This window comes from Callospermophilus lateralis, chromosome 5 (genome assembly GCF_048772815.1).
Source record: "Callospermophilus lateralis isolate mCalLat2 chromosome 5, mCalLat2.hap1, whole genome shotgun sequence".
Lineage (NCBI taxonomy): Eukaryota > Metazoa > Chordata > Mammalia > Rodentia > Sciuridae > Callospermophilus > Callospermophilus lateralis.
The window spans coordinates 109,531,401-109,553,124 of NC_135309.1; the positions used below are offsets into that span (position 1 = coordinate 109,531,401).

General features: G+C 39.1%; 1 pseudogene; it reads left to right on the forward strand.

Annotated features, from left to right (window-relative positions):
- Positions 1 to 19,643: 19,643 nt before the first annotated feature.
- On the forward strand, positions 19,644 to 21,506 carry LOC143399374 (DCN1-like protein 5; annotated as a pseudogene).
- Positions 21,507 to 21,724: the final 218 nt, after the last annotated feature.

Genomic DNA, 21,724 nt, shown 5'->3' on the forward strand with positions numbered 1-21,724 from the left:
TATTTGCCATGTGATCCAGCCATCCTAATCATAGATATTTATCCAAAGTGAAGAAAATAAGCAAATATATATCCATACAAAGACTTTACCGAAATGTTCATAGCAGCTTATTAGTGAAAAACTAGAAATAACTCAAATGTCCTTCAATAAGTGGACAAACTGTAATATATCCCTAAAATGGAATACTACATAGTAATGAAAAGCAATAAACTATTGATACATACCACAAAATGGGTAAATCTCAAAATCATTATACTGAGTGAAAGAAGCTGGACAGAAAGGAGTACATGTTGTTTATGTGCTAGGGATTCTGTTTACACAAAAATTCTGGAAACTATGATCTATGCAGATGGTTCCTGACTTATCATGACTTGAGTAGGGATTTTCAACTTTACTGTGGTGCAGAGTGATATGAATTGGCCATATGCAGAGTAAGCTGCGGCTCCCAGTCTGCCCCATGATCAGGAGAGGGAAAGAGTGACATTCTTCGTACGGTAGACTATGTTGCTAACTATGGTGCTCAGAAGGCTAGGTGTATAAAGTACATTTTCAACTTATAATATTTTCATCTTATAAAAGGTTTGCCAGGATGTAACCTATAAGTCAAGGCATATCTGTAGTGACAGAAAGCAGAATAGTGATGGCCCAAGAACCATGAGAGACAGGAGGGAAGGATTACAGAGGGAATGAGACTGGGGGGTAAGGGACATCCTCACTATCTTTTTTTAAAAAGTATGTATATATATTTTTAGTTGTAGATGGACACAATACCTTTATTTATTTATTTATGTGGTGCTGAGGATCAAACCCAGTGCCTCATCCATGCTAGGCGAGTGCTCTACCACTGAGCCACAACCCCAGTCCCATCCTCATTATCTTGATTGTTGTGTTGGTTTCTGGGTATGTACAAATGTCAGATTGTATACTTTACTTACATGGAGTTTATTCTTTGTCCATTATATCTCTTTAAAGATATTTTAGAAAGAAGACAAAAAAGATGCTATCATTAAAATTGTTGAACCACTAAATCAATAAACTATTTCTGAATCTTCTGATGATGAAATAAGGTTCTAACTAATCAAGTCTTGGTGAGTCGATTTTCCTGTAACTTGCAGCTAGAAGAATAATTCACTGCATCTGTCTAACACCTTGCTTACATAACCCACATCAGACCGTTAAAGCTGGAGGAAACCCAGAAGAGTAGAGGGACTGGCCCAGACTTCAGCACGAGAACTGCACTATGCACTGACTCCCAAAGCTGGGCTCTTTTCAATGTCTCCTGCGGTTTGTTTTTTCAATTCTTAATTACAAAACTCTATTTCCTTAAAATAGAAAAGAGAAAAAAAATTCAGAGTGGAATTTAATGCTTACAAGTGGAATTATCTAGAGAAACTCTTGTATGTTTTATAAATGAGATAACAGAGCTGTAGGGTACAGAGGAGAAAGGGGATATTTTCTCTCAGAGCCACAAAGCCAACATGAAACACTTGAGGCAAGTAAAAGAAAATGACCCGGCTTGCCTTAAATGATCCTCCAATGTACGACTTACTTAACATCTGCCTTTTTAAGAAAGTATTCCGTATGTGTGCACGTGTGTGCCTGGAATAGCAATCCTGATGTTTCCTAGGGTATTGCATGTTAAAAGTGAAGTGCAAGAATTCAGTCATTTTGTGTTAGTTGACATTTTTTTTCTAAATGACATGTCTTTTTTTATAACTGAAAATTAAATTTGTTTTAGGTTAGGCTTACTCATGAGGAACTGAAAGGTTATTTTATTCCTGAAATGTTCCCATCTTTGAGTAACAACCAAGCAATGAAAATTGTAGATGGGTAGAATAGAAAGTTAATATCATCAAGTCATGGATCACTGAAACCTTCCTGATTCTACATTCTACATACTATTATTATCCTATGTGTCAAAGGTTGGAAATTCTCTCTCTCTCTCTTTTTTGGTGGTACTGTAGATTGAATGCAGGGGTGCTCTACCACTGAGGCACATCCCTAACTCTTCTTATTTTTTATTTTTGAGACAGAGTCTCACTAAATTGCTGAGGCTGGCCTTAAACTTTCCATCCTCCTGACTTAGCCTCCCGAGTTTCTGGGATTATAGGCACGTGTGACCATGCTTGACAAGGTGAGGAACTCCTAAAGAAAAAAATTCAATGATACTTGTCAAAATAAGACAAGGAAGACTTTTTTCAGGACCATCATGATAGATACTGAGGTCTTGTATCACCAACAGTATGTGATCTTGCAGTGGAGAAGAGACATTGAATTCAATTCAGAATATAGTATGAGCAAATGGGAATTTACAGCCATGGAACAAAGTGGGGTTCAATGGATAGAAAATTATTAAGAGGAATTCTGGCTAAACAGATCTACTAGGATTTTTTTTAAGCCATGACTTTTTTATTTTTTAACATTTTCAGTCATAGATGGACATAATACCTATACTCTATTTATTTATTTTTATGTGATGCTGAGGATGGAACCAGTGCTTCATACGCGCCAGGCAAGTGCTCTACCTCGGAGCTATGACCCCAGTCTTCTAATAGGATTCTTGCTAAAGGCAAAACAGTGTGATCAGACATCTCCTGGGGCACAATAGAGGATGAAGAAACTGATCAGACATGGGGAGTAGTTAGATATCAAGGATGAGTGGTGCTTACTAACTGATTTATCAGGGTTCTTTGCTAAAAATGGATTTTTCAAGGAAGTACACTGATAGGGCAGAAATTTTAGACACTTGACTAAATTTTGGCCAGGCGAAGACTCTTTGTCAGGCCATAACTCTTGTTGGGCTTCAATAAATGATATCCCAAGTTTTACCTGAAAGGAGCAAAATATGGAGAAAGACTCTCTCTTTATTTTCTTTTTAAATTTAATATACATTTTTAAAGTTGTTGATGGGCCTTTATTTGATTTATTTATATATGGTGCTGAGAATCCAACCCAGTGCCTCACACATGCGAGGCAAGTGCTCTGCCCCTGAGCCACAACCCCAGCCCTCTCTCTGTAGTTTCTTTATCCCTAAAGATCACATCTGCCAAACAGGAGCACAATTGCCTTCAACTTTTGCTGAAAGTCCATTAACCAGAGAAGGTTGAATTCATATCACAGAGGAAAAGTCTGAAAATCAAACACCACACCTAGAGCCCAGAGGAACTTTGTCCCTAGGCTATTATCTATTGACCAACCTCATTCTCTGTCTTTAACACCCTTCACCCCACTCCATGATCGCCTATAATCCTCCCTCAAATGTCTCATAAAAAGAGCATTCAAGCCTCAACCATCTGGCCTTTGAATTTCATTTTGTATGGCTTCCATGCACACAAGCACATGAACACACTTGTGTGCTTTATCTCCTGTTAATCTGCCTATTGTCAGTTTGTTTAGCAGACTCAATTACCAATTCTTCAGAGAGAAAGTTTGAACTTCTCTAAATTCTCATCCGTGTGGTTATTTTACCTTACTTTCCTGGAGCATAGCACCAGCACACTTCCCTTTTAGAATTTTCCAGCTGAGGAAGGCTAATTTCTACTCTCTCCCTTTACAAATGAGCCTAAATCTGGGCTCACACAAGATATCAGAAAGTCAAAATGACCTGGGGAAAATTGACTGAAATGATTACAGTTTTGAGAACTATGAATTAAATATGAAGAAAGATGAAGGGAAATGAAGTCACTCAGTCTCAAAGACAAGTTAAAAGGATATTGAACCTCCCTAATATTATTGTCAAGCCTGCTTGTACAAATTCTGTGGAGCTGTTCATGACATGAAGTACATGGTTTGGAAGACCCTGATACTTACCAACCCCAATATCCATTTCTGGCTTCTGCCTCATAAAGCAGAATCCCATTTTTGTTTAGGGGTTTCAGTATGCTGGCAGAAGTTCTCTCTAGCCGTATGTCTCTGAGCCCTCATCTTGACTAGACCGCAACCTTGGCCTATAAAAACTTTAGTCTTGCAGCATTTCCACCTTCCTGTTTTTCATGTTAAGAGTCTTGAACAAACACCTTGCATAGTTTCTAATAGCTCAGGTCACATCCATATGATGACACTAGCCCCCCTCAAATTACTGGTCTGAGAAAGCTCAAGGCTGCCATATAACCAACCCCCAATGACAGAGCTGGTTTACAATTCTGAAGCTTTACTTTGTTCTTCTAATATGTGTATGGATATAGATATATAGATACAGATAGACAGTTTTTTTCCCTATGATTCAGAAGTATCTTTAAACTCCTAAAAGCCATTATTTTAAAATATAATCATCAGGAATACTTTTGGGTTCCAGTCACTGGTAGGGAAGACAGAATCCTACCTTGGCAGCTAGCAGACACAGCTGGTCTACTCAGCATTTACACTGACCAGCTCTTTGGAATTTTTTATCCCAACTCTACTGAGTCCCTTCTGACCATTCCCTTTTCCTCCCTTGAAAACTTGCAGTCACTTCTGTACAAATCAAGGATGAGTTAGTTCACCTGGGACTCTCTTTCCAATTGCAATAGAACATTGTCTATTAAAACCCAGCCTTTCTATTTTAGTATCCAGCCTTATCTTTAACAGTGCTCAGCAGAATTACTCCCCAGCCTTCCCTTGCAGTGAGGCGTGGCCATGTGACACTTATCTGATGAATGAGACATTTGCTATCTTTCTGGGGAAAACTTTCTACCCTGCTATCTTACGCCAAACACCCACAGCTTCTTTTCTGAACAAGTGCAGGGGTTCTGGAGATGTGGCAGTCACCTGGAGATGGGAGGTAACAAGAAGACAGGGGGACTGCGTTCCTGAAATTCTGCTAAGACATTCCTCAGGCATTTCAATCACAACAGGTTCAAGAGGAAACCCAAGATTTTTTTCATTTCTACTTTTAGACGTTCCTATTCTGGTAAAGGCATAGCCACCTATGTGTTGCTATTGTCAAAAATCGAAGGTGTCTTCACCCCACTCCCAAGTCCTCATGAATTCATCAACCAATTATCTCCTAACAGGCTCTGTACATTCACTTGTATTTTTTATCAATATGTTTAACATAGAATTTAACATTTAACCATTGTAAAGAGAACAATTTTGTGGTGCTTAGTACACAATGTTATGCAAACATCGCAACTCTCTAGTTCTAGAATATTTTTATCCCCTCAAAATAAAAAGCCACATGCATTAAGCAGTATTTCCTACTGGCTCCTTCCCCTACTCCCAACTCTAGGCATCCACTAATTTGCTTTTTATCTTTGTAATTGCCTCTTCTGTACATTTTATATAAATAAAATCATACAATTCATGACCTTTTGTGTCTGGCTTCTTTGGTGTCATGTTTTCAAGGTTCCTCATACCATGTATCAGTCTTTAATTCCTCTGTGGCTGTCATAGTTTGGATCTTGAATATCCCCTGAAGGCCACGTGCTAAAGGGTTGATTCCTAGCCTGTGGCACTATTGCAAGTGATAGAACCTTTAGGAGGTGGGGCCTCATGAAGGAAGTAAGGTCACTGGGGATATGCCCTTGAAAGGGACATTAGGTCCCAGCTCCCCAATATTTTTGCTTTCCAACTGTCATGAGGTGAGCAGCTTTGTTCTAACACATGTTCTCTATCGTGATGATCTGCCTCACCACAATCCCAAAAGCAACAGAGCCAGGTAACCAGAGACTGAAATCTCTAAAATCCTGGGCAAAAATAAACTTTTCCTCCTAATTTGTTCACCTCAGGTATTTTGTCACAGCAATGGAAATCTGACAAACACAATACCCAGATAATAATTTAGCTATGTCACATTTTGTTCATGCATTTGTCAGCTGAGGGACATTTGCATTGTTTCTACATTTTGGCAATTTTGAAAAGTGCTGCTGTGGGCAGTACAAGTATGAACAAATTTTTGGACACCTGTTTTAAATTTTGGGGGGTTTATATAAGGGTATATTTGTTAGGTCATATGCAATCTATGCTTAACTTACTGAAGAACGATAATTTTTTTCCAAAGAGACTATACAGGGGCGTGGAATTGTGACTCAGTGGCAGAGCGTTTGCCTGACACGTGTGAGGCCCTGGGTTTGATTCTCAGCACCACATAAAAATAAATAAATAAAACAAAGGTATTGTGCCCATCTATAACTAAAAAAACAATATTAAAAAAGGAGGCTATACAGTTTTACATTCACACTAGCAATGTATGAGGACTCCAATTTCTCTACATCTTTACTACACTTACTTGTTATTATTTAATTATAGTCATCCTTGTAGTCATGTGGCATCTCGCTGTCATTTTGATTTCTCTTTTCCTAGTGACTAATAATGTTGACAATCTTTTCATGTCCTTTGTTGCCATTTGTATATATTTATTTTTTTGAAATGTCTATTCAAGCCCTTTGCCCATTTCTAGATTAGATTGCTCTGATTGTTGAGTTGTAAGAATGCTTTAAATTTTCTGGATACTAGACCTTTCCAGACACATGATTTTAAAATGTTTTCTCCATTTGGTGAATTTTTTTTTTTTTTTTTTTTTTACTCTCAGTAGTGCCTTTTGATGCACAAAGTGTTTCTTTTCTTTTTTGAGGGGGGAGGAAGGTGTACCAGAGATTGAACTCAGGGGCACTCAACCACTGAGCCATATCCCCAGCCCAATTTTGTATTTTATCAGAGACAGGTCTCATTGATTTGCTTAGCGCCTTGCCATTGCCGAGGCTGGCTTTGAACTTGTGATTCTCCGTCTCAGCCTCTTGACTGCTGGGATTATAGGCGAGTGCCTCTGCGCCCAGGCAAAAGTTGTGATTTTTACAAAGTCCAACTTTTCTATATTTTCCCCCCTTTGATTCTTGTGTTTTTGTTACCTTTACATCCACTTTTAAGTCATTTCAATCTATGCAGAGAGGAAGATGATATTTCAAATACCTAAGTTGGATCAAGACTCCCCTTCTTAAAATCTTCAATAGTTTTCCATTGCGTTAAAAATTAAGTGCAAGATCCTCCCATGGACTACAAAGCCCAGCAGAGTTTGGTCCTTCTCTTTCTCTTTTCTCTCATTTTCCCACATATTCCCTTACCTCCTTTGCCCCTGGTTTCTCAATGACTCCAGGCTTTCTTTAATCCAGAACCTGCTTATCCCCTATTGTCCCTGTCTGATCATCCTCTCTTCTTCTGTACTTAGCTAATTCCAACTCACCTTTTTTTCTTTCTTTCTTTCTTTTTTTTTAAAGAGAGAGAGAGAATTTTTCAACATCCATTTCTCAGTTTTTGGTGGACACAACATCTTTGTTTGTATGTGGTGCTGAGGATGGAACACGGGCTACCCACATGCCAGGCGAGCGCGCCACCACTTGAGCCACGTCTCCAGCCCTCCAACTCACCTTTCATTGTAAGTTCTATTATTCCTACCTTCATGCCCCATTCCACCTCCTTGGGAAGGCCTTCCCTAGCCTCCTGATTCAAACTTGCTCCAAACTTGTGAGAGGTGGAATTCTGTAAGCTAGTTGTTAAACCCAGCCATTATTGGATATTAAATAATATACACTTTCAATTCAATATACTAGAAGCCAATGTCACACACACTCAAAACTCATCATATTATAATTACTTTACTATATTCCACATCTATCCTCTTGAGACCATCAGTGTAGTGGGAATAGAAGGCAATGGTCTCCTACCGTGCATCTTGTCCCAATTCTGTCTTCACTGACAAGAATAACTTGAAATCAGTCATGGTGGAATTATTAGAGCAAAGGCTGTAAATCAGGGTGATTTTTGTTTGTTTTGTTTGCTTTTTCAAGAGTGGGCTGATCTGCAAGAAATATATGGAAAAAAAAATGTTCAACATCTCTAGCAATTAGAGAAATGCAAATCAAAACTACACTAAGATTCTCTCTCACTCCGGTCAGAATAGCAATCATCAAGAATACAAACAGCAATAAATGTTGGTGAGGATGTGGGAGAAAAAAGGCACACTCATACAATGCTGGTGAGACTGCAAATTGGTACAACCACTATGGAAAGCAGTATGGAGATTCCTCAGAAAATTTGGAATGGAACCACCATTTGACCCAGTTGTCCCACGTCTAGGTTTATACCCAGAGGACTTAAAAACAGCATACTACAGTGACACAGCCACATCAATGTTTATAGCAGCACAATTCACAATAGCTAAACTATGGAACCAACCTAGGTGCCCTTCAACACATGAATGGATAAATAAAATGTGGTGTATATACACAATGGATTATTATTCAGCCTTAAAGAAGAATAAAATTATGACATTTGCTGGCAAATGGATGTAATTGGAGAATATTATGCTAATCAAAATAAACCAATCCCAAAGAGCCAAAGGCCAAATGTTTTCTCCGATATGCAAATGCTAATCCACAATGGGGGAGAATAGAGGTAATCTGGAGTGAAGGGAGGGGAGGGTGCATGGAGGTAGGAATGATAATAGAATGAATCAGTCATTATTACCGTATGTGTATATATGATTACATGACCTGTGTAACTGTAAATCATGTACAAGCAGACAAATGAGAAGTTATACTCCATTTATGTATGATGTCAAAATGTATTCTACTGTCTTGTATAACTAATTAGAACAAATTTTAAAAATTGGAAAAAAAAGAGTGGACTGGTCTGATTTGATCATGGCTGATCAGATCTCTCGTTAACATACTAATAATAACACTTGAACTTTTCTGTTGTCTTTTCAATGATTGTAATTTTTAAATTTACTATTTGAAAAAAAAGTGTTTAATGTCTGTGTTTCTCACAAGCATGAGAACTCTGGAAGGAGAAGGGGCCATATATTTCCCTATTGATCTCTGTATACCCAGCACCTAGCACAGTTCTTGGCATATGATAAATTATTAATAATTTTGTTGACAAAATGTCAATAAAGCCCAAAAAGCAGAGACCAGTGTTTTAAATATAGATGGAATGATGGCAGGGATTTATCTAGAATATGAAATTTTTCATTTCACTCCCTGACTGAGGATTTAAATATTGATGATCATTTAATTATATTTGAAGTTCAACTGGCTTAAACATTGCATTGATCCTTTTTATTATTCAATAATAATAAAATTGAGTATTCAATCATACTCATTGGACAAATTAATGGGATTTGCTGTGACATTTCCATACATACATACAGCATGCTCTGATTATAGTCTTGGTGCCTTTTAACTAGGTGATAACTATTGATGGCCAAATTCCATTTTATTTGGCCCCTTTGCAGGCATATCTAGTGTGTTATTTTCCTAGAGCTGCCTAACAAAATAAAACAGCCAAACTAGCTAGTGTAAAATCCCCCCGCCTCCCCTCCCCCAAAAGGAATTTTTTCACAATTCTGGAGGCTAGAAGTCTGAAATCAAAGTGCCTGCAGGACTGTGCTTCCTCTGAAACTCTAAGTGCCATTACTTGCCTCTTCTAGCTTCTGGAGGCGGCGGACATTCCTTGCAGCTGCATCACCCCCATCTCTATCTCCATCTTCACATAGTGCTCTTTCCTTGTATTTTCTCAGTATTCTCTTCTAAAGACACCAGTCATGTTGGATTAAGGATCAACACTAGTCCAGTAGGACCTTATCATAACTAATTATATTGGCAATGCCCCTCTTTCTAAGGTCACATTCTGAGGCACTAGGGGTAAGGCCTTCAAAATATCTTCTGTGAAACACTGTTCAGCCCATAACATCCTAGAAATGGTCTGTTTCATATACTACATTATCAGAATATTATAGCTGAACCCAGTAGATTCCATCTTATCTATGTGGCTCCATGTGATCAGTCTATTTGGCTCTTCCTCTGGCTCCAGACCTTGCTTTAGCTAAGGCCACAGGGAGGGGAGCATTTGAGAACCTCCATGAGACCTCACCCAAATACAGTTATTATCTTTTCTTTTGATTGAGGATTTAGATAACGAAACACTTGGGCTATACTATACCAGGGCTTGGAAGCTAGCATAAAAACACAAGGTCATACTTCCTAACCACAAGCTGCTACTCTGAAAAGATGAAGTCGGTATTTTTGCCAACCCTATATAAGCATGAATATGTACAAAGTGACCACTACTCTCAGGACACTTTCAATGCAGGAGATGTCAGGAGGAGAGCCAGACACAGTCCTTCTGAGTCACTTTTATGTAGAAGCAGATTATATTTCTTTTTCCCTCTGGGGATATTTACTTTCAGTAAGCATTGGTGTTGATATAATAATTGTAGCTTGAGAAAAATCCAGAGAAGCTATTTAGATCACTCCTTTATTTTACAAACTCAGAATCACAGGGAGGGGCACTGTATTGCCGAGTCATCAGGCTAGAGAACGGCGGAGACTATGTGTTATGGTTTAGAGCTGAGATATTGCCCAAAATCTCATGTGTAATACAATACAAGAATTTTCAGAGGTGAGCTCCTATTTAACAAAGTACGAGAAATTCTAGCCAGAGCACTTAGGCAAGAGAAGGAAATAAAGGGGATAAAATAGGAATGAAAGAAGTCAAATTATCATTGTTTGCCAATGATATGAACCTATACTTAGAAGATCCAAAGAGCGGAGCTGGGGTTGTGGCTCATCGGTAGAGCGCTCGCCTAGCACGTGTGAGGCCCTGGGTTCAATCCTCAGCACCACATAAAAATAAATAAAATAAAGGTATTGTGTCCAACTACAACTAAAAACAATTAAAAAAAAAATCCAAAAAGCTTCACCAATAGACTACTAGAGCTAATAAACAAATTTAGCAAAATAGCAGGTTTCAAAATTAACAGACAAAAATCAATAACATTCCTATATACCAACAATGAATTCGCTGAGAAAGAAATCAGGAAAACAACCCTATTCACAATAGCTTAAAAAAAAAAACCCTAGGAATAAATCTAATCAATAAATCTAATAAATCTAATCTCTACAGTGAGAACTATAGAATACTGAAGAAAGAAATTTAAGAAGACACAAGATGGGAAGACTTTCCATGTTCATTGATAAGCAGAATTAATATTGTCAAAATAACCATATTACCAAAAGCAATATACATTCAATATGATCCTCATCAAAATACCAATGACATTCTTCACAGAACTAGAAAAATCAGTCCAAAAATTCATTTGGAAGACTAAAAGACCCAGAAGAGCCAAAGCAATTCTAAGCTGAAAAAGCAATGCTGGAGGCATCTCAAGACCTGACTTCAAATTATACTACAGAGCTATAACAAAAACCGCATGGTACTGGCACAAAACTAGACACATAGACCAATAGTACAGAATACTCAGAGACAAACCCACACATCTACAGGTATCTGATCCTTGAGAAAGGTGCCAAAAACATAACTTAGAGAAAAGATAGCTTTTTTAACAAATGGTGCTGGAGAAACTGGTTATCCATATGTGGAAGAATGAAACTAAACCATTCTCTCTCAACCTGCGCAAAAATCAGCTCCAAATGGATCAAAAAACCTAGGAATTAGACCAGAAACTATGCAACTCCTAGAAGAAAGTGTAGTAGGGTCAGCATTCCAACATATAGGCACAGGCTATGATTTTCTCAATAAGACTCTTAAAGATCAGGAAATGATGCCAACAGTTAATAATGAGATGGCATCACATTAAAGATTCTGCACAGCTAAGGAAACAATTGAAAATGTGAAGAAAGAATCTACAGGAGAATATCTTTGCTAGTTATTCTTCTGACAGAAGATTAATATCTAAAATATATAAAGAACTGAAAAAATTTAATACCAACCCCCACAATAACCCAATTAGTAAATGGGCAAATGAATTACATAGAAATACAAATGGCCAACAAATATATGAAAAAATGTTCAACATCATTAGCAATTATGGAAATGCAAATCAAAACAGAGATTTCGTCTCACAGCAGTCAGAATGACAACCATTAAGAATACAAACAATAAGGGGCTCAAGTTGTGGCTCAGCGGTGGAGCGCTCGCCTTGCACGTGCGAGACCCTGGGTTCGATCCTCAGCGTCACATAAAAATAAATAGGTGAAATAAAGGTATTGTGTCCAGCTAAAACTAAAAAATAAATATTAAAAAAGAATACAAACAATAATAAATACTAAAAAGGATGTGGAGAAAAATGATCATTTTTACACTGTTGGTGGGATCGTAAATTAGTACAACCACTAGGGAAATCAATATGGAGGTTCCTCAAAAGACTAGGCATGGAACTACCTACCATGTGACCTAGCTATACCACCTTTTGGTATATTATTCTGAAAAGTTAAAAATCATCATATTACAGTGATACATACTTACCTAGGTTTATAGCAGCACAATTCAAAATAGCCAAACTATGGAACTGCCCTAGATGTCCATCAACAGATTAATGGATAAAGAAAATGTGGTACATATACACAATGGAGTTTTATTCAACTATAAAGAAGAATGAAATTATGTCATTTATAGGAAAATGTATGGGACTTGAGACTATATGTTAAGCAAAGTATGCCAAACTCAGGCAGTCAAGGGTTTTATGTTTTCTCTCATTTGTTGAAGTAGAGAGAAAAAAGGAAAAGAAAGTGGTGGGGCAAGGATCGCATGAAAATCAAAGGGAGATAAGTAGAGGAAAGGGATGGGAGGGGTAAAGGGGAGGAGTGCTGGGGAGGGATGTTGGCCAAATTATATTGTTATATTGTGTGCATGTATAAATGTGTAACAAAAAGTCATTATTATATATAATTATAATGCACTGATTTAAAAAAAATGGGGGAGAAGAAAAAATTGTGTCCGTACTGAACAGATTTTTTTCTTGTAATTATTTTCTAAACAATAATATCAGCTATTTACACTGCATTCACATTGAATGTACTATTATACGTAATCTACAGATGTTTTAAGTTGTACAGGATGATATATGTAGGTTATGTTCAAACATCACACCATTTTGCACAAGGTGCTTAGCATCTGCAGATTTGGGTATCCACAGTGTTCTTGGAACTAATCTGCAGATCCTGAGGGACAACTATAATTATTTGCTCGACATGATAGTACTGCAAGGAATTTTATTTAGCACGTTATTTATGAAGGCAAATGTGAAAACTAGTGAAAAGAGTTGAAAATGATTTCTTCTGGGTAGTACAAACTAGATAGAGATCAGGAGGGTCTTTTGAAGAGGGGAATGTTACTTTTTTATAAATCCTGTATCTCTTTTTTGTTTTTCAAAATGTTACAGATGTATTGCTTTGATGAAAGTTTTTAAAAATATTAAAGGAAAGAGGCCTAGAAATTTAAGTTCAGAAACACCAGACAGTCCTCATTTCACACGAGATACAAGTGCAACCCTTTGTGAGATTGGGCCTTACTGGGCTCCAACTCTAGGATCTGCCCAGGTCCAGAGCATGGTCTTACAGTCTTTCACATCTGGATCAGTGACAGCTCAGTATCAGGCAACGCTGGAGCCCTGACAACTGGAGGACCCCACATGAATTTACCAGGCTGTATTGGAAGGTCAATTTAGCCATTTACAGTGAAAAATATAACTGTTGGGGAGGATTAGAAATTCTTATTTCCAAGTGTATACATTTTCTTCTTCTTCTTCCTCTTCTTCTTCTTCTTCTTCTTCTTCTTCTTCTTCTTCCTCTTCCTCTTCCTCTTCCTCTTCCTCTTCCTCTTCCTCTTCTTCTTCTTCTTCTTCTTCTTCTTCTTCTTCTTCTTCTTCCTCTTCTTCTTCTTCTTCCCAGGGACTGAACCCAGGGGTGCCACTGAGCTACATTCCCAGGCTTTTCCCTTTTTTCTTATTTTATTTAGAGATAGGGTTTCACTGAGTTGCTTAGCTCCTTGCTTTTGCAGAAGCTGGCTTTGAACTCGTGATCCTCTGCCTCAGCCTCCTGAGTTGCTGGGATTACAGGTGCGCACCCCTGCGTCCAGCCACATTCTCTTCTTATTAGGGGCCATATTCTCTTCTTACTAGGGAAACATACTTGAGAAATCTAATAACAGTCAGAGGATTGTCTAATAAAGAGGGAATCAAAGTGAAGAAGAGTATTATATAGTTCTCAGAAATATTTAAATCAAACCATGACAGCCTGGGGTCACCCTCTTCCTTTAATAGCTAACAGACTACAGCACACCTTTCTGTGAAGGACCATATATTCAATGTTTTCATTCATTGGCTACGTCTGTGGCAGCTGTTGACTAGGGGCTCTGCTCTCACAAGGCGGGCACAGGCAGTATGTCATCAATGGATGTGGCTGTGTTCACAGAACTTCACCTGGACACCATGTACACAAGGGCTGTCTGCCCGGACAGTCTGGAAACAGGCACATTCTTATTCTCCAAAACTCTTTCCTCTAACTTTCTTCATTTCAATAATTTTATATAATATCTTTAAACTCTGAGACTAGACAAAAATCCATCTGGTTTTAGTTCTAAATGATAGAGTCTGGATTAGGGAAAGGAAAACATCTGAAAGCCCACAGTTAATCAGCTTCCAAATCTCCCTATACAGAAAGATATTTGGGGATTTTTCCACAGAGGCGCTGGGCATACCAATGATGAATAGCAATTCTTGTGTCTTCTTTCCTCCTCCCCTTCCCTGTCTTCTTATAAAGACCTCTGTATTTCTAGACATTATTATTACATTGTCTTCACCTGGGTGACAAACAGATCTGGGATATTTTTTTGCAAGCATCTGGTGGTATCCAGCTTTCCTTTGAAAGTGTTTGCATGCTTGCAATCACTGGGAGAAGCAGGCTGCCGGTATCAATTGTGCTGCAACTGGAGAGCTGCCCTAGCAGAGATAGATAATGCAGGCTCCATCCACAGGGAAAGCGTCCTATCCACAGTGAACAGTGTGCTAACGCTTGGCAAAGTGCTTCCCAGACTCTACTTTGACATCATAAGACGACATGCATTGTTTGTGAGTGATAAATTACTTTCTTTAATTCCCCAGCTTCACAGAGCCCAAAACCCATTGCAAAGCAAACATTCAGAGAAATGGCATATGGCCAGATAATTCAGGAATGGTGATTGCACACTTTTCCTTAACCCCCAGGAGTCCCCAGGATTGATTCCACAAACCTTGTTTGCCTGGGATTTTATCCTGGATTATCCAGGATGTTTCTGAAGCACTTAGTCTCTTTTAGAAATTCATGTCATATTGATCCAGAGGGTTAGCTTCTCACAGAACTCCAGCGCCATTGGGAGTTATGAAATTGAAGGAGATTCAGGCCATTCATGTGCTTATTAACAAGCTCAGGTGCTCTGGACAAATGGAGTTTATTCCTTTTAGAAATACACACTTTATGTCTTCTATGTGTTAAGATTATTCTTAGTGGTAGAAACCTTGAATAAACAAAACAAAATCCCTGCCTTGTTTTAATGAAACTTATGCTATGTGCGATGGGAAATCACACAAAAGAAGCTGGTGATGAGCACTACGAGGAAAAATAAAGTATTCCAAAGGACACAGAGACCTCAGAGGCAGGAGAGGTTGTTGTGTCAGATAGGATACTCAGGAGCAGTGACATCTGAGCCAAATTTGATGCAGTGAAAAAGGAAACCATGTCAACACAGGGTTTGGTATACCGGGAAGAGTTGTGGACAGAGAAAACAGTAAACACAACAATGCCCAAAAGGCAGGCTCATCTCAAATGGACCCACAGGATTTTAATTTATGGAGGTGACTGAGTGACAGCTTCTGAAAGAATCCATGACTTATGGCTCCTGAGAGGAGGGGGCACACCATGTCATGCCTGGCCATATATGAAAGCACTCAGGAGGCAGAGGCAGGAACAAGGGTCCAGTGCCTTCTGTGAGAAAAGCAAGGCATGGCAGGGCAGATGGCTTAGGATTGCCTAGTCTGAAAGATGTCAGGGGACTTTGGGTGATAGGGGCTGTCCCTGCTTGTCTAGGACCTGGCCCTGGGTGATTTGGGGCAGGGGAAATATTGGATTGGTATCACAAATTAGATCAGGAGATAGTTATGTGCATTGGCCAGCTTTTCATTACTGTAACAATATACCTGAGATAGTCAATTTATAAAAGACAGGTGGTGTATTTTGTCTCATAGTTTTAGAGGTTTTAGTTCATGGTCATTTGGCCCCATTGCTTTTGGGCCTGTGGCATGGCAGAACATCATGGCAGGAGTGTGTGGTATAGCAAAGCGGCTCACCTCATGGATGGATGGATGGATGGATGGATGGGAAGGAAAAAGAAAGAAGGAGGAAGAGGAAGAGGAGTGGCCAAGGTCCAATATCCTCTTCCAGAATGCTGCTAATGTCTACTAGGACACACCTCATACTCTTGAAGTTCACTCCACCTCCCAATAGTGCCAACGTAGGGACTAAGCTTTTAACACGTGGCCCTTTGGGGATACTGCAGATCCAAAGCATAGCTGCTTGCAGGGGAAATAAACAATGTAGGCCGTTAGTTTGGCTCTGTGATTGGTGGATGCTTCATACCCAAATACGGAATCTGAGCAAACATGGGAAATGATCACCCAGGGTCTCGCAGTTCATGTTAAAATTCCTACTTTGTGTAAGTTGGATGCACCTTGGGAGGGACAGGAATCCTCTGCTCATCATGGACCAAGCCACCAAGCCCAGTGACTAGTATGACTGTCACACAGAGAGCACCCACACCTTGAACTCAGTATTTGTTAAGATTCCTACCTCCTTCCTGATTTTTTTTTTTAATGCTCTATCCCTGTGGTAATTTATACAAATGGTTGTTTTATCTAATTCTGGTGTTATTTAACATGCTTTGCCTTTTAATTCAAATCCTATTTTCATTACTGTTCCAAGAAAAAATAACAGGAGAACTTATACCAATGGACTTTCTAGAAAAAGATGTACTTTGGCCGAGATGTCAAGGAGAGCCTATTCATTTGGCTTTGTCATTAAACTTTCATAGCAGAGAAGGAAGTTTCGTGAGATTGTTGCTTACTTACATACAAGGATACATTAAGGTCCATTTTGTAAACCTACAAATAAGTTTTAAAAAGTTGAAGAGGCATCTCACCACCGGGTGATGACCAGCTCAGTGTTTTTCATTCACTCGTTTTCACCACATTGAAAACCATGGCAATAACTCAAATGCAAGGAACCGAAACAGCAAGAACTAATATTTGCATTTTACAAAGTAAAAATCCTGCTTTCCACTTGATACATTCTAGCCACTTAAATCTGTGAAAAGCCGAAATGGCAAAATAAGCAACGTTTTCCAGGAGCCGCCTCAGTTCAGATGACAAGGAAATGTCAGTCGTAGACTCAGTCACAGAAAGCCCAGCATTTCATTCACTCAGCAAATCTTTACTGGACCTTAACTGTGAACCTGGCCTGCACAGGACACAGTGCTGAGTGAAACAAACTGGGTCCCTTCTCTCAAGACACTCAAATCCATTGGGGAGACTGATGTTTTTAAACATGAAACAAAATACTAAACTGCCTATGTAATTCCAAACTGTGATATGTGCCCTAAAGGAAAAGCAAGAAGAAGAGAATATAATTTAAACCACACAGACGGTGTCTAAGGAGGCCTTTCTGGACTCATTATTGGAACTGGGGCTTAGAGAATGAATAGGAATTTCCAGTTATCTATTGCTGCATAGTTAATCTTTCTAAACTTAGTGGCACAAGACAACACCATTTTATTATGCTAAAAAATTCCGTAGGTCAGGAATTCAAACAGAGCATGGTGGGAATGTCCTATCTTTGCTCTACAATGTTGAGGGTCTCATCCAGGACTTGAATGTCAGGGTAGCTCCAACAGCTAGGGGCTCACATGTCTGGTGCCACAGGGGACTGAATAGTGACTCCAAAAAATATGTCCAAGTCCGAAACCCTGATACCTATGGATATGAAATCCTTATTTGGAAAAAGGGTCTTTGCAATGTAATCAAGATAAGGTTTTTGAAATTAGGTTATCCTGGAAAGATATTGGGCCCTAAAACCAATAACTGGTATCCTCATAAGAGGAAAGAGAGGGAGCTGTAGATAGAGGAGAAACATGAGGTAGATGGAATATGAGGCCAGAGGCTGAGATTGAAGTCCATAATCCAAACATAGGAAAGAAAAAACTCTTCCTATACCCTCTTAGGTTCAGGGGCTGAGGCCTGCAAATCAAACTGATAAAAAGATAAATTGATGAAAGAAAAAAAAAATAGAGTTTATATAAGGAGGACACTTATAGAAGATAAAGCTTATTTTTTAAGGCTTTTTTATGTGGACCAATTCAGTGCCATATTCTTCAGTGACGATTGTTGTTTCCTTGGGAGGGGGCAGAGGCCCCTTCACAAAGGGACATTCATAGGCTGCCTTTAGTCAGAAAGGGGGAGGTCGAGATCTTTTCCTACATCTGCTGTTTCTCTATTGCCTTCAGCTCAAAGTTATGCCAAGGTGGCATGTTTAGGGTGGCGCATTCTGATCCACTTCACAAGGAAGGTCAAGGATTGCCAGCAACCATCTGGAGATAGAGAGATAGGAAAGAGATTCTCCTTCAGGGATTCCAGAAGAAAACAACCCTCTCAACACTTTCATTGCAGATTTCTGGCCTCCAGAATGCAGGAGATCACTTCCCTTATTTAAAGCCACCAAGTTGTGGTGATATCTTGTGGAGGCAACTACATGTGGGTTCGCTTTGGGCATCAGCATCACATAACATGGTGGCTGGGTTGGATACCGCGTCCCAAGAGCAAGTGTCCCAAGGGCACAGCCTTCAAGAGACCAAGGCAGGAGCTGCATGACTTTCTGGCACCCAGCCTTGGAAATTATGTAATGCCATTGCCACCACAGTCACAAGTCCACCCAGATCCAAGAGGGGAGGATAAAGATCCCATCTCTCAGAGGCATGTCAAAGATTTTATGGCACATTCTACAACCACCTCCAGGAATAGGCCATTAAGAGTAGGGAGTAGAGCACAACCACATGTGGCCACCTAAATTAATTAAAATGGAATGAAATAAAAATTCATTGCTTAGTCACACTAGCCACATTTCAAGTACTCATGAGTTACCCATGGCTCAGGGCTGCCATGTTATCCAGAATGGATATAGAACATTTCTACTGGGACAGAAGTTTCTGTTGGACAGGGCTGCCCTAGACAGGGGGGACACAGGGCCAAAGGCCTTGAGTTGGCAAATAAATTGGCTCATAAAAGGAACAGAAAAGCCTGGATTTAAGGGTAGTTTTGATGACTGACTTTTGCTGCTGTATGCTCAGTGCCTAGCACAGAGTAGGCCCTCACAGGTGTTTGTGAGATGAGAGAATGCGAGCAGGAGGCTGCAGTACATCAAGAGCACCTATGTGAGAAAGGGTAGCTTAATGTGAAACTGGATCTCCTCCTGGTGAGGAGCTAGGCATTACCTTTGTCCTCACCCGAGAGACAAGGAGACCGGTGAGGGCTGGCCCTCAGGTGGCTGCTGTCTCTGGGAACTGGGTGCCAGCGCTGAGGGGCCTCCAGTGGACAGCGATCCTCTTCCCAGGCACCCTCAGCCCACTCTGTCGGGGAGAGCAGAAGATCCCAGTGAAGAAGAGAAAATCCTCTGGGGTGGCAGTGGCTGTAGCGGAAGACAGAGGCCTCAAAAGTGTACAATCTCCAGCTATTGTGGATCCCAACCCCCTGCTGACTAAAAAGAGGAGGGACACATTTTTCAAGCAAGAAGTGCCTGGCTTGGTTTTATGAGTATGCAGGTCCAGATGAAGTTGTAGGGCCAGAAGGAATGGAAAAATTTTGTGAAGAGATTGATGTAGAACCTGAAAATATTATCATATTAGTTTTAGGGAAGGAATTGGAGGCTGAAAGCATGGGATTTTTTTTTTTTTTTTAACCAAGCATGAATGGTTAAAAGGAATGAGTTCATTACAGTGTGACTGCACAGAAAGTTACAGAACAAATTTGATTTTTTGCGCTCACAGCTGAATGATATTTCATCACTTAAGAATACATATATCCCATTTATTGATTCTTGATTTTACTTCTTGTGCTTTAGAAGTCTTGTTAAGGAAGCCAGATCCTAGGCGACATAGTAAAGATTTGGGCCTACTTTTTCTTCTGTTAGGTGCAGGGTCTCTGTTCTAGTGTCTAAGTCTTTGATCCACATTGAGTTGATTTTAGTGCAGGGTGAAAGACAGGGGTTTAATTTCATTTTGTTATCTATGTATTTCCAGTTTTGCCAGCCCTATTTGTTGAATAGGCAATCTTTTTTCAAATTAAAAATACTCCTCTTAACAAAGGAAACAATCAATAATGTGAGGGAGCGAGCCTACAGATTGGGAGAAAATCTTTACCACATGCACCTCCAATAAAGCATTAATTGCTAGGATATATAAAGAACTCAGAAAAAACTTAACACCAAAAAAAAAAAAAAAACAAATAATCCAATTAATAAATGGGTTAAGGAACTGAACAGACACTTCACAGAAGAACTGATCAACAAATATATGAAAAAATGTTTAACATCTCTAGCAATTAGAGAAATGCAAATCAAAACTACCCTTAGATTTCATCTCACTCCAGTCAGAATGGCAGTCATCAAGAATACAAGCAACTATTTATGTTGGCAAGGATGTGGGGGAAAATGTACACTCATACATTGCTGGAGGGACTGCAAATTGGTACAACCATTATGATAGGCAGTATGGAGATTCCTCAGAAAACTTGGAATGGAACCATCATTTACCCAGCTATCCCACTCCTCGGTTTACACCCAAAGGACTTAAAATCAGCATACTACAGTGACACAGCCCCATCAGTGTTTATAGCAGCTCAATTCACAATAGCTAAACTATGGAACCAACCTAGGTATCCTTCAATAGAGGAATGGGTAAAGAAAATGTGGTATATATATATTCAATGGGATATTACTCAACTTTAAAGAAGAATGAAATTATGGCATTTGCCAATAAATGGATGAAGTTGGAGAATATCATGCTAAGTGAAATAAGCCAAATCCCCAAAAAACCAAAGGCTGAATGTTTTCTCTAATATGTGGATGCTAATTCACAATAAGGGGGGGGGCACTAGAGAATAGAGTTACCTTAGATTAGGTAGAGGGAAATGAAAGGAGGAGAGGGGAGGGCATGTGGGGATAGGAAGGATAGTAGAATGAAACAGACATTATTGCTTTATGTATATATGTGTGACTGCATGACCAATATGATTCTACAACATATACACTCAGAAAAATGAGAAATTATATCCCATCTATGTATGATATATCAAAGTACATAAATGCATTGTCATGTATAACCAATTAAAACAAATAAAAACAATTTTAAAAAGAAAAGGATAATAATAAAAAAAGAATATATATATACAGATACGTCTTTGATTTTGCAAGGGATAAAAATCAGCGAAGACTTGATATTGATACTGCTAAATCTATTTTAACTCTTCTGCTTGGGAGGACATGGCCACATTTTCCAATATTTTACCAGTACCTGGACAATCAAAGTATCATGTTATGAACAAAGATCAATGATACAATGTATTAGAATTCAGCAGAACAGTTCATGCCCATCTTAGTGTTTGGCCCATTCTTGATGAATTTTTGGAGTGGCAAAAAGTCCATCAAACATCATAGCAAGAACTATTGTGAAGAAAATGCAAACTTTTTGATTCCCTCATGTATACAAACTAGTGAGATGTGGGGAAAAAAATCCAAAGGGTGCATTTTCATTCATATAAAAGACTTCTATAGTTCTCCACCCCCCCACCCCCACTTTTTTAAAAGGAAGTTTCCTTGTTACATGGGAAAGACATTGTGCCACACCTCTTCTGAGACTGAATATTGACATTTTT